This window comes from Brienomyrus brachyistius, chromosome 3 (assembly GCF_023856365.1).
Source record: "Brienomyrus brachyistius isolate T26 chromosome 3, BBRACH_0.4, whole genome shotgun sequence".
NCBI classification, from domain to species: domain Eukaryota; kingdom Metazoa; phylum Chordata; class Actinopteri; order Osteoglossiformes; family Mormyridae; genus Brienomyrus; species Brienomyrus brachyistius.
The window spans coordinates 1,978,091-1,992,757 of NC_064535.1; the positions used below are offsets into that span (position 1 = coordinate 1,978,091).

Below are 14,667 nucleotides of genomic sequence, written 5' to 3' on the forward strand. Positions count from 1 at the left end.
CAGCAGCGGCCTGGAGTCAGCACAGAGAGCTACCAGCTTACACAGGGGTCTCAGCCAGGCAGTGATGTCACAGCCCTGGGAACGACGTCATCGGGGAGCCGGGCTTGCGTACTCCCTGCGGATTTACACGGCCCTAAATATATATCAAACAGGATAGTGAACAATAATGTGGATACAAAATATCATGCCGGTCAATAGTTTGGACACACCAAGCCGCCTACAGAGAGTGATAGTGTTGCATCACATGACCTGGCCACCTGCCTTAAACACAGTAAAGATGATGTTGGAGGAGTTTGACTAAAGAGTGAAGGAAAAGCAGCCAATGAGAGCTCAGCATACAGTACATGTGGGACCTTCTTCAGGGCAGCTGGAAAAGCATCTCAGGAGGCCACCTCATGGACCTGGCGTAGAGGAGACAGTGGGGTCAGTCAGTCCCTGGAGCTATTGGGGTTAAATGCCTTGCTGAAGGGTCCAATGGTGGGATCACTCTGCCGACTCAGGGATTTGGACTGGCAGCCTTCTGAGTCCCAACCCATACACCTTTTTGGTCAGTGCATAACTCCATATATGTTATTTTATAGTTTTGATGTCTTAAATATTGTATAATTATGTAGAATGTAGAGAATAGTGCAAATTACCGTTTGTGTGGATATGTATCAAAACTGATACCGTAGATAAAATATCGAAGCATTATACATACAATAGATATACAATATGAAATGACATTACAAGCAGGACAGGAAGGTTAATAATGACTGTGGTGACTGGGATTACACTGCGAGTTCCCATGGGATTCTGTGGTCCCTCCCACCTCCGTACGGCTTCGCCGGCATCCCCCTCGTGGCTCATGACCACCCCATGCTCAGACGGCCACCTCCCAGCTGGAACGCTGCGCACCCAGGCCCTGCCTCCCGGTGGGCTACCTGCCTCCCGGTGAGCTACCTGCCTCCCGGTGGGCTACCTGCCTCCCGGTGGGCTACCTGCCTCCCGGTGAGCTACCTGCCTCCCAGTGGGATACCTGCCTCCCAGTGAGCTACCTGCCTCCCGGTGGGCTACCTGCCTCCCGGTGGGTTACCTGCTTCCCAGTGAGCTACCTGCATCCCGGTGGGCTACCTGCCTCCCGGTGGGTTACCTGCCTCCTGGTGGGTTACCTGCTTCCCGGTGAGCTACCTGCCTCCCGGGGGGCTACCTGCCTCCCGGTGAGTTACCTGCTTCCCAGTGAACTACCTCCCTTCCGGTGGGCTACCTGCCTCCTGGTGGGTTTCCTGCCTCCCGGTGGGCTACCTGCATCCTGGTCACAGCCCTGATTGTGGCTTAATAATTGCAGCTCTCATCTCTGACTTGCGGTGATGGGAGGATGTGGGGGTGGGACCAGGAAGATGGAGACGGGACCAGGGGGATGGGGGCGGTCTTCTCTGGCAGGCATGCCATCCTCACTTTGAAAAATATCTGCAGAATTTCATGCATTTTAATGTTTCCCTACATTTTATCCAAGAGTTCATGTCTGTTGTTTTAATTCCTTCAGTTTCTTCTGTGTCAGTTAGCTGACTTTTTTACTACGTAGTTCAACACAAAAAATAGAGGAGGGCGGATTTAACGGGGTGTCACTGAGCATGAAGCCAAAGCAGAGAGTCTCTCCCCTCCGAGGGCTGCTTCTGCTGTTCCCGCGTCCTTCACGGCCTGTCAGCTTCGGCAGTTCCCATCTGCACTTAAAATGCGTAAAATGAAAGCTGGAGAGGGTTTCCTCCGCCCCGTCTGTCTTCATCATCCAGCTTTGACGACATGGATGTTCATCCAAAAACGAGACTCGAGGGTGATAAGGCCAGGTGTAACATCAGGCTGAATCCCTCAGCACCCCGCTGTTACTGACCAGTGTCAGTGTCTTCTAGAATGCCCCTGTCCCTTTACGCTGTACGTCACACACACTCTCAGCCGGCGCTTACAAACGGCCCAATCTGCCCTCGTGCCGGCATGGTGCCCCCGAGCATCCGAGTCCGTGTTTTGCTCGGGGCTGTCATTCTCACCCGGGATCACCAGAACCTGAAGCGCTGATCTGTGAACCGCGGCTGACAGGTCAGCTTCACTCCTACGACTATCACTCGCACCTGGAGCCAGGGGAAGGGTTGGACCTGGGGTGGGGCAGAGCCCACAGGTCACTGAGTGTCACTGCATTCGGATGTTCAGGCCATCAGGAGATGAAAGATATCATTAATAATGAGTGATATGTAGTTCTGCTCCCCACCTGTGGTGGCGCCGCTGAGTTAACCTCGAATCACCTTCACACTCATGTAATATGGGCAGCAAAGACCGAGAAGCAGTGAGGCGCCCATACTGAATACCAGAGGGGTTGAGGAGCCTCTTCTGATCGCCATGGGAATTAGATCCCCTCCCCTTAACTCAAAGGGAGTGAAAAGTCCTCTGAAATGACGCATTATGATTACACCATATCCATCGCTTTTAATTTAGTTGGGCAATGAATCCAAAGGAGTTCGTCTTGGCTCACAGTCAACGTGAAGGTGAGTCATTCTTGTTACGTTCAACGGATATACCGACAAACGTTAATCACAATAATTCCGCATCAAGAGCATTTGCAGATGGTAGAATATTTGCACTCTTCATAATTTGAGAACATTTCATAATTACGCTCCCTGCTATCACTGCAGGCGAAGTACCCAACTTTAATATTCAGTTTCAAGCAGTTTTATGGATGCAGGAAGAGTATTATCACTTTAATGTGGTGTTAGGATTCACCTCCGCTACTGTATATCCGGATCCTCTGAGTAATCCTCTTTATGCATGAAACGGCGGTGAAACACGGGAGGTGAATCGTACAGGTCAGGGAGGCTGGGCGCGCGCGTGCGTGTCTGCCTCTCGGCGGCTGAATCCGCCACTGAGGTCCCTTTCAGCAAGAAGTGGCTCATTCTAAATTCCCCTCCCACACCCCCGCAGAGGGGCCTCCGTGGCTATGTGGCTTTGTGCCGATGCAGTGGCTTCACAATTAAGGAATTAGGGTGCATGAGATGTGGCCGCTGTGAAAAGCAGAGGAGGAATGCCAAGGCCGCCGTGGCGACCGTCACCTTTCCCAGAATCGCAGTTACTTTGGGTTATTTGTTTTGTAGTGTACAGTACTCATTACTGTACTGTATAGTACTCGTTACTGTAGTGTACAGTACTCGTTACTGTACTGTATAGTACTCGTTACTGTAGTGTACAGTACTCCTGACTGTACTGTATAGTACTCGTTACTGTAGTGTACAGTACTCCTGACTGTACTGTATAGTACTCGTTACTGTAGTGTACAGTACTCGTTACTGTACAGTACTCGTGACTGTACTGTATAGTACTCGTTACTGTACTGTATAGTACTCGTCAGCTAGAAGCAAAGTGATACCCTGACAAAAAGCAGCATTGTGACAGCAGTGATGCCGCACTTCAGCAGGACGTGACTTCAGAAAAGAACATTCCCTACTTCCCACATCTATTGATTTATAGGATTGATGCTGTTATTTGGACGTTTAAGTGCCTGCTTGTGTGGTCCTCATCCTGGGGGGGGTGACAGGAGAGCACAGTCTTTAGCTTTGCTGTGGATCTTTCCTCACTATACCCCCCCGGAATTGCTGCCATCCCTGCTTAACAGGACGCTGAGTTCTCACCATGGTCTCTGCTTCACATGACCACAGTCTGCATGCTTCCGGAACGCCTCAGCCGGTGAAAAATGTCTCTCAGGTTTCTATACCGAATACATCGTCTGGATTTACGTTCGTATTTATATAGCAAATGCTTTTATCCAAGTTCTCAGGAGCAACTGGGGGCTAAGGGCCCATCCCAAAGCCCCAATGGTGACATCAGCTTTCTGACTCTGGGATTTGAACCAGCAACCTTCCAATCACAAGTACAGCATCCTAACCCACTCATGCACACACCCCTTCAAACGCACACACTGTACTCTCGCTCCCCTTCTGGGGCACAAGCGGGGTCAAACCCAGGCATCCACCCAGACCCAAATGCACAGCTTAAAATACTCGCCTAGCTCAGACTCAACACAGGGTGAATTTCAGGGAGGTCACGTCGTAAGACAGTGAGTAACGTTTCACATTTCACCATTAAACAAAAGCAGGCCTACTGATATCTGGCAGATTTACTCTCGTATTAGCTGGCTGTGTGATTATGTGTGTAAACAGCAATAACAAGGGGATTGAACCAGGGGAACGGGACCCTCCTTAGGTAGAGTGACAGGTCCCCCCCGCGTTCTGCCTGTCAGTGTTTCAGCTTCGTCACCGGCACATCATTATATCAGCTGGTCTTTGCACGTTTACCCAGAAGCCCATGGGCTGAAACTTAAATGAGGGGCGTCTTGGAGCACTTCTGAGCTGTGAATAGTTTGCATTTGGATGGTGCGCAAATATCTTAGAATAATGGAATCAGTTTGCTAATTTTTTTTTTCCCAGATGTGAATTAAAGCTGATTTAAGAGAGATCTTTGTGTGGCACCCTGCAGGGCAGCATCGGCTCCTGCAGGGCAGCATCACCTCCTGCAGGGCAGCATCGCCTCCTGCAGGTAGATGTTGCAGTTCAGGTGTTGTGTATCTCACGGTGGCGATGTTCACCACCACTCAAAACAAGCATTTCTGTGGGCCCCCCAAGGTTTGGAGCCCCCTGTTGGTCACAGACAGTCACTATGTTAAGCAGGCCTCAAAGTGACCCCCGAAATAACAGACTCGGCCCTCGTCTTACTTCAGCATTTATGTGACCTGAGACACAACGTCCTCCTCGGTGTAAATAAAGAGGGCAGAGGAGGTTACCGAATGTTTAGTCAGCTAAAGTCGCAGCAAGGGCCGCCTGCCTGTGCGCCACCGGGTTCGAGCGCAGAGCCAAGGTGCGATGTTTACCTCACACCTGCAGACGCAAATAGCCGCTCCGACTGCGGTTTTATCACGGCGGCAAATAGCTGTCAGAGTGATTGCGAAGGCCCCATGTAGCCAGTAAAACAGCAGAGATACGCGCTCGGCACAGACACACACATATGTCTGTATATCCACGAGACATGCCGTGTTTACTTTGAAGTATCTGCAGTACTGACGTGCACAGACTTTTAAAGGGACAGACACCAATACTTTTTGCCAGCTTTTGGCCCTCGGGAGATTTTGCGTGAACGTCTTTTATTGAAAAAGGGCACTTGGAACATCATGGAGGGGGGTGGGGGGGGTGACATTTTCATGTATTTGGCCGAAAGAGGCAGGTGCTTAGGTGTGTCTCCCCCCCCCCCCCCCCCCCCCCCCCCCCCGGGTCTGAGCTGGGCTCCGTGCAAAGCTTCAGAAACGACAGCATAAGATGAACAAGGAGAACAGGAAAGCAGAAATGATGTGAGAGACTATTTAAAGCGGGGAGGAGGGAAGCAGAGGCTGGCAGTGGGTTTGTGATGAGCGCCTGCTACAGACAGCGGCTGCCAGCACACTGCTCCCCAGCACCAGCCCATCCCCAAGCAGCATGGTGTGATCACAAGGCTTTGTTTCTTTAATTTCACCTCCAGGCGAAACATAACAGAGTATGCTAGATATACAACCGTGAATTTACAGCCTTGTGATATAACCCATAATCTTTCAGTTGCATAAAACGGTGTTTATGAAATTTTAAGAAATATTATATCATTACTGTTTGAAAAGAGAAAATTGTAGATGTAGACCTTTTCTGGACTTGTGTATTTCCACGGAGATCCAGACAGGGTTGCACCTGTAACATTTGATGTATATTTTAGCAGTGTTGTCTGGCTGGGGGTCACCTGGGGTGGGCAGGGGTCACCTAGGGGGGGTTGCCTATGGCCGTAACCGGGGCCAGCAGGGCCATAAGCAGGGAGCATCAAGTCGAGGGTGGGCCAACCATAATGACAACAGATGATGTAGTGTATGTGGAAACCGGCAGGAAATTGGCAAGAAACACGTAACTGAAACGCGTAACTGAAACGCGTAACTGAAGCGCGTAACTGAAACGCGTAACTGAAACGCGTAACTGAAGCACGTAACTGAAGCACGTAACTGAAACACGTAACTGAAACACGTAACTGAAACTTTTAACTGATGCGGCGACTGCATTCTGCAGTCAAAACCCGACAGCTGGAAAGAAGGTTGTAGCTGTGAGTCCATGCAAGTGCTATGCTGTTGTACCATTGAGGGAGGTGCTTACACTGAATCGCTCCATTAAAGTCCCCACTAATAACTATGGCTACCAGCACAGTTAATTAGCTGCAGTCAGTTAACATTAAACACAATTTAATATTAAAGTCTGTGTACAGCACAACATGAATATAATTGTTTTATTACTGCTGCTTATTCTTGCAGTATAATCTGTTTACGTAATTTGCCTTGTTAATGTTTTTACTAAAACGTACATGCTTGTGCACCCATAAGATATGTAACTGATTAATGTGATGCTTCGTTCAGGTGACCATTTAGAGTTCAGCACCTAGTGTTCTTAACTGAAATCCTAACTCAGCACCCAATAATCTCTAACCCTAATCCAGTAGCCAGACCTCCCAGCAATCCCAAACTGTTACAAAAAAAAAATAAAAGATTTCAGAAAATAAAAGATTAAAAATAATAATAATAAATATTTCAGTATTTATGTACTGTATGTATTACATTGTGGGGACACTAAAATGCCAAACGTATTTTGTTTGGTTAACGTAAGGACTGGGTTCGGGTTAATGTCCTCATTGTTGGGATTAGAGTTTTTGCCATAGAAGTAAATGGACAGTCCCCACAAAGACACGAATGCACATTGTGTGTGTGTGTGTCTACTGTATCTGTCTGTGTGTGTGTCTGGTCCAGGTGTACCTTACCTGGTGGGGGCCGTGATGAATACCACATGGAGAAGATCTATTTTATAAAAATCCGTGACTACAATGAAAAAATAAAACAGCAAAAAAAAATTTTTTGGTTACTTATGGCTGGGTAGGGTTAGGTTAGGATTAGGTTAGGGTTAGGTTAGGGTTAGAGGTGTCATAGTTAGCATTATCATTTTTATGATAGAAATGAATGAGCAGTCCCCAAAAAGATATGATTACACGACTGTGTGTGTGTGTGTGTGTGTGTGTATCTGTGTGCATGCGTGCGTGTGTGTGTGCGTGCATCTGTGTGTGTGAATGTGTGTGCGTGCGTGTGTGTGTGTGTTTGTGTGTGTGTGTGTGTGTATCTGTGTGTGGATGTGTGCATGCGTGCGTGCGTGTGTGTGTGTGTGTTTGTGTGTGTGTGTATGTGCGTGTGTGTTTGTGTGTGTGTGTGTTGTTTTGCTTCCATCGTACATTTGGGAAATTGTTTCCCTGGATTTTTGGGATTTATAAGCAATTCAGATGTTATTACATTTATAATGAGTACATCTTACATCTATACATCCCTAAACATCCCTAAACTTTTTTGCTGAACAGTACTAAGAAAATTTTGACAAGGTTTAAATTTATTCAGATGTCTAAAGTATAATAGAAACAGCTGGTTTTTCGTGATGACATGCTTTAGAATGAAGGACGCTGAATCTTAGAATTTTAAACAAACCCCACACAGACAGAAAGACAAACAGCTGCATCCCTCCCATCTTCACACAGACAGTCAGCTGCCGCTCATCTGCATCCCTCCCATCTTCACACAGACAGTCAGCTGCCGCCCATCTGCATCCCTCCCATCTTCACACAGACAGTCAGCTGCCGCCCATCTGCATCCCTCCCATCTTCATACAAACAGTCAGCTGCCGCCCATCTGCATCCCTCCCATCTTCATACAGACAGTCAGCTGCCGCCCATCTGCATCCCTCCCATGTTCACACAGACAGACAGCTGCCACCCATCTGCATCCCTCCCATCTTCATACAGACAGTCAGCTGCCACCCATCTGCATCCCTCCCATCTTCATACAGACAGACAGCTGCCACCCATCTGCATCCCTCCCATCTTCATACAGACAGTCAGCTGCCGCCCATCTGCATCCCAGCCATCTTCATACAGACAGTCAGCTGCCACCCATCTGCATCCCAGCCATCTTCATACAGACAGTCAGCTGCCACCCATCTGCATCCCTCCCATCTTCACACAGACAGACAGCTGCCACCCATCTGCATCCCAGCCATCTTCATACAGACAGTCAGCTGCCGCCCATCTGCATCCCAGCCATCTTCATACACAGTCAGCTGCCACCCATCTGCATCCCTCCCATCTTCACACAGACAGACAGCTGCCATCCATCTGCATCCCAGCCATCTTCATACAGACAGTGAGCTGCCGCCCATCTGCATCCCAGCCATCTTCATACAGACAGACAGCTGCTACCCATCTGCATCCCTCCCATCTTCATACAGACAGTCAGCTACCGCCCATCTGCATCCCTCCCATCTTCATACAGACAGTCAGCTGCCACCCATCTGCATCCCAGCCATCTTCACAGAGACAGACAGCTGCCACCCATCTGCATCCCAGCAATCTTCATACAGACAGACAGCTGCTACCCATCTGCATCCCTCCCATCTTCACAGAGACAGATAGCTGCCACCCACCTGCATCCCTCCCATCTTCATACAGACAGTCAGCTGCCGCCCATCTGCATCCCAGCCATCTTCATACAGACAGACAGCTGCTACCCATCTGCATCCCAGCAATCTTCATACAGACAGAGAGCTGTTACCCATCTGCATCCCAGCAATCTTCATACAGACAGTCAGCTGCCGCCCATCTGCATCCCAGCAATCTTCATACAGACAGAGAGCTGCTACCCATCTGCATCCCAGCAATCTTCATACAGACAGTCAGCTGCCGCCCATCTGCATCCCAGCCATCTTCATACAGACAGAGAGCTGCTACCCATCTGCATCCCTCCCATCTTCACACAGACAGACAGCTGCCACCCATCTGCATCCCAGCCATCTTCATACAGACAGTCAGCTGCCGCCCATCTGCATCCCTCCCATCTTCATACAGACAGTCAGCTGCCGCCCATCTGCATCCCTCCCATCTTCATACAGACAGACAGCTGCCACCCATCTGCATCCCTCCCATCTTCACACAGACAGACAGCTGCCACCCATCTGCATCCCTCCCATCTTCATGCAGACAGACAGCTGTCACCCATCTGCCTCCCAGCCATCTTCATACAGACAGAAAGCTGTTACCCATCTGCATCCCAGCCATTTTTATAGACAGACAGCTGCCACCTATCTGCATCCCAGCCATTTTTATACAGACAGCTGCCGCCCATCTGCATCCCTCCCATCTTCACATAGACATACAGCTGCCGCCCATCTGCATCCCTCCCATCTTCACACAGACAGACAGCTGCCACACATCTGCATCCCAGCCATCTTCATACAGACAGACAGCTGCCACTCGTCTCCCAACTTCAGTCAGCTGCATGGTCCCCTCACAGTATCATCCTCAGTCAGAACAGGTGATCTGCATTAGATGCAAGACCTTCTTTTATGAAGCCTAGACACAGGTACTCTATGCAGGGAGTGTACCAGCTGATAAATGGGGGTGTATAGAGCCATCCGCCCCCCCCCATGTGCATCACAGAAAAGATTCTTTCCATGCCATTCATGCTTCGGTGTTTCTTGATGGTCTCCCGTGTATCTCAGAGAGGCTGAATGTCACGAATGGCTTTGCCACTGTCTGCAGATCAAAGACACCGGCTGTCACTGCCAAGGTGCGATGTACTTCTGGAGCCTGTCGACACTCAGTTATGGGCGTTCCTCATTAATAATGTCTCATCTCAGGGACAGCCCCAGGCCGGCTTCGTCCAATCACCACTCAGTTATGGGCGTTCCTCATTAATAATGTCTCATCTCAGGGACAGCCCCAGGCCGGCTTTGTCCAATCACCGTTCAGTTATGGGCGTTCCTCATTAATAATGTCTCATCTCAGGGACAGCCCCAGGCCGGCTTCGTCCAATCACCGCTCAGTTATGGGCGTTCCTCATTAATAATGTCTAATCTCAGGGACAGCCCCATGCCGGCTTCGTCCAATCACCACTCAGTTATGGGCGTTCCTCATTAATAATGTCTCATCTCAGGGACAGCCCCAGGCCGGCTTCGTCCAATCACCGCTCAGTTATGGGCGTTCCTCATTAATAATGTCTCATCTCAGGGACAGTCCCAGGCCGGCTTCGTCCAATCACCGCTCAGTTATGGGCGTTCCTCATTAATAATGTCTCATCTCAGGGACAGCCCCTGGCCGGCTTCGTCCAATCACCGCTCAGTTATGGGCGTTCCTCATTAATAATGCCATGTTACAGTGACAGCCCCGAGCCACATACGTCCAATCACAGCTCTTTCATGGGCTCCCCTCATTAACTGCATTCCATTATATGCAGTGGTTTTGAACAGTGGAACTAATTTATTCAATATTTAACCTGCTCTGTTATAAATTACCCTTCCATTTTATTTCTTCCCTTAATGTGATTTCAATCTGTGTATTTCACAGGTAATTGATTTAATGTGCTTTATTACGCTGCATTGTTATTTAGCAGTGTGCAGCCCTGTAAGTGTAAACAGCAGCAGAAAGACCTGCGATCACTAACACACCAAGTAAAGAACGCGGTGTTGGACACATGACAGTGAGACGCAGTGCGTGTGTGACAGCTAGATGTCTGATACTCCCACGCAGTAACAGGGCAGCGGGGGAGTATGTTTGCTGAAGCAGGTAACTGCATTTCAAAGCTTTTAATGCTCTTTTTCACTGAGTGCAATGTTACTAAATATTTCCAGTTAAAGCATAATTGTGTGTTTAGCCTGCACAGCAGTGGCACTCTGCATAAGGGACTGCAGTGTGTGTCATATACAACAGACACGCAAACAGACTCCCGCGAAAGCAGTCGCTCTTCACTTCAGCGAATGTTGCACTGAATTAATTGACACAGTTTGCAGAGAATTTCATGCTGCCTCCCCCCCCCCCCCACAGTTGCTCAGCTTTCTTCACACACAGTATCAGTGTTTCAGGCTGCCCCCCTCCCCAATTCTCCTTTAAGACACACACACACGCAACAGAGGTGCAAGAAAAGCCTGGGGTCTGAGCTCAAGGTTGGCCATTAATTTGGCATCCCTGTAGCATGTTTGGTCAAGGCCAGACCACATGGGATCTGAGACCTTCCGATTGCAAGCACAGAGATCTGACCTGCTGTGCCACACACTGCCCCCCCCTCGTTTGTACTGTCTGCTCCTGCAGGCCTGAGGCAGCCCCCACACCTGTCCCCCAGAGTTACTGTCACTGGGATCAGTACACATATACTCACATATACACACTTTCCAGGGCAAATACTGCGGCTCACATCAGCGTCTGCAAACAGATGCGGGGCTGGTCTGTGTATCTGCAATGGAATATTCATTGGTATTCAGTCACCGTGGACTGTGATTAGGTGAATTTAACGGCGGGACGACGGGCTCGCATCCTCACAAGCGAGAGGTCCAAGACTCTTTGGGTTTGAAAGTATGCCATGCCATGATGTGTCACCATTAAACAATCTGCACCACTGTTAAACAAATTCCAGCGCCACCACAGGTTGCCACAGGCCAACACAGGCTGCCACAGGCCACAACAGGCTGACACAGGCCAACACAGGCTAACACAGTCGAAGCACAGTGACTACATTGACACTGAAATGGGGCTTAATTTTTTTGCCTGTACACCCATATGTGTACTAGGTACGTAAGTGATGGTGTTTTCTTTTAAACTTTTAAAATAACTTTTAAATTTATTTTGTCTCGAGATCTGTTTTAAGAGACCTGATTTCAGGCACAACATGCAGGTACCGTGGTTTGCCTTTGTGGGGCGGCGTACAGTGTCCGGAGAACAGCTGGATGCAGTAATATTTACTCGTTTAAAAGCTGAATCTCCCCCCCTCCCCATGCTCTATAAATACAGTCTTTGGAGGGGATACATCCGCATGCTGACTGTAGCAAGAGCTCATTAGATAGCAGCATCTCTATTGTATTATGGACCTGTAACTGCTAGTATTACAAATACTTAAATTTCTTAGCGACGAGTTTTCAGATGTGCTTACTGAAATTAGAGCATGCGTGAGGGATTCACACTCAGCACTGGATTGTGAGCGCAGCAGTTAAATCTCTGCGTGATGTGAACTGCGTTTGCTGTTTTAATTCACTCTATTCAGCCAGAAGAGGGCTGGTAATGGACTGGAAGCGGCGTTAAAATCTGTTTGCAGAGGAAAATGCCAGTAGGTGTGCCAGTATATTACTGTCTGGCATCTCAGATGCAACTGAATCTTAAATCATGAATCTGCAGCCTCAGAGTAAGAATGGAGTCCAGAAGATTTTGAAATTACAATTAATTTATTGACCAGATTGTTTCATTCAAAACTACATGCATTTGAGACGGCAGAGTCAGGCTCTCTCTATAGCAGTTGGGAATTAAGGGCCTCGCATAATGCCTTTGATGACCCTGGGATTTGAACTAGCAACCTTCCAATCACAGACACAGCGCCCACCGTTGCTGGGCCACACATTACCCCAGTGCTGCAGATAATGTGGGACCTCAGGCAGAGGGCGTGGAGGCTCAGGCTCGCGAGTGGAGGGGCAGGTGATCTCCTGGCCGTGCATTGGGAAGTTCAGACATGCTGATCGCCGAGTCGTCAAGAGGAAGTGTGGTCTACACCCCTCCGTGCCCTGAGGACCTCCTGCACCTTTAGACCACCAGGGGAAGCGTCACTCGCTCTGTAATCAATATGACGGCCTGAGATCAAATGACAGGCAAGGTCTTGCTTTAGATATAGCTGATAAGTATATATCAACTGGCAATGGTGTGAGCCTCAGCGAAGAGCTGCTATAAAAGACCCCTCTCTGCACCAGCTTGGCTCCTTTTAACATCTATCTTTCCAGTTCTCCTTGCCAGAAAAGTCATTTCTGCGGTTTTAAGGCATATTAATAAAATAGTGACCCATGCCATTGTATTATAGATTTTGAATATTTATGGGCAGACGGACCTGCAGTATGGTGAATAAAGGGCCCTGCACCTTGCATTCGGCTGTCTGTGTCTGACAGCTATCGTAGCTCTTTTTTTGTAGTTGCCCGTCTCGTACCTCTTCCTCCTTCTCCCCGTCCGCCCTTCTTCATCACTGCCCGTCAGCACAGCGGCACTGACAGCACATCCATCACCTTTCACGCTCCATGTTTTGACACATTGCCAGGCCACTAATTTAGATTAATTGCGGGAGAATAGCTGGCTGACACTGGCGCCCCCTGGGGCTCACCACATTACCGCGAGGACCTGTCGACGGGGGCGTTCCGTTCGAGCTGGCCCCCCCCGTCTCCCCCTCCCTCTTTGTGAGAAGCTGCGCTCGAGGCGCCCACACGGGAGGCCTGGAATATTCTGTGTCAGCTCCTTGCTGGGGCTCCGATCTGCTGAGGGTATTTGGTTCCCGACTCGCTGTTAGGCAGCCATAGGGGCAAGAACTCACACAGGAGATCCCCGAGAAGGGAGGTGCGTTATCAGGAGGTGCGTTATCGGGAGATGCGTCACTGCCCGCGGTGCCACTTCAAGACAAAGGAGAGCTGGGAGCGCAGAAGTCTGATGGGGCCTGACGAATGCACCACGCCCCCAAACGTGAGCCGGCACTGTATAGCAGCAGGGAATGTTCTGGATACATGTGCGGCTGCTTTTAGCGGTGATCTCCCCTCTCGGAGCCTGAGATACATGAAAGCGCCACTTCGCCTGGTTCTGCTGATGCCCCCACACTCCGCCCCCCTTGCCAGGCACATTCCATTCCCATCAATGGCTCTTTTCTCAGGTACAGAAGTCCCAGCATGCATTGCGGCACGGCCTTGAAAATAAACAGATAAACAGGGCCCTCTCCTCCTGGCATGGCTGCCCCACTTCTTGGCGGCCATCTAGAACCTCTTTGTCTTCGGTAAAGCCTCTTTCCAGTTTGGAGGCCCTGGTTCTGGGAACGAGTCCAAACCCTCATCTCTGGCTCTCTCTTCTTCCCTCCCTCTATCCCTCCTCCCCTTCCTCACCACCTCCCATTCCCAGCCGTCTAAGTGCCGCACACCCCGCCCACCGCTGCAGCCCAGCTCTTCTGCCCTCCCTCTCGCCAGTCAGGGAGGCTCCTCATTTAAACCCCGCCCCTAGCCACAGCTTATTGGTCCCTGATTTCTCTCGTCTGTCTCCCACAGCAGCTGATTGCTGGGAGCAGCCCAGCAGCCCCTCCCATCTTTCCACAGATGCCTGGTTAGTTACTTGGTAATTAGAAAAAAAAATGAATTTGGTTTCTAAGGAGGTTTTAATTAGTTGAATTGTTAAAACGTTTAAGTGAAGTTCTACCACGGGAACCAGTAAGAATGTAATAAAAAGGGAAAAAAGCACTTCACTGCTACCAAGTACCTTTCATATGACTATTGAAGCTTTCAGTAACAAAAAAAATTGACGGATGGCTTTGGCTGTTTATTCATAAATGAATTAGGTGTCATGTCATAAATAAAGCAATAGAGTTTGGGGATGAATGGCATGGTATTTTGGCCCCTGTATCACCAGCCTGGACAGGACTGATTGACAGTGATGAATGTTTTATTCAGTCATCTACTCCTCACCTTGTTCGCCTCATCTGCTGGTAATGTGTTTATAACCTGTCTAATGCTATCAAGCTGTTGTGGGGCTTTGAAGAATACAGTTTTGAGATCCTCGATC

At 49.2% G+C, this 14,667-nt stretch overlaps 1 protein-coding gene across 1 annotated transcript in view; it reads left to right on the forward strand.

The window, feature by feature from the left end:
- The window catches only part of adgrb3 (adhesion G protein-coupled receptor B3), a 136,034-nt gene that overhangs the window by 21,738 nt on the left and 99,629 nt on the right, over positions 1 to 14,667 (forward strand).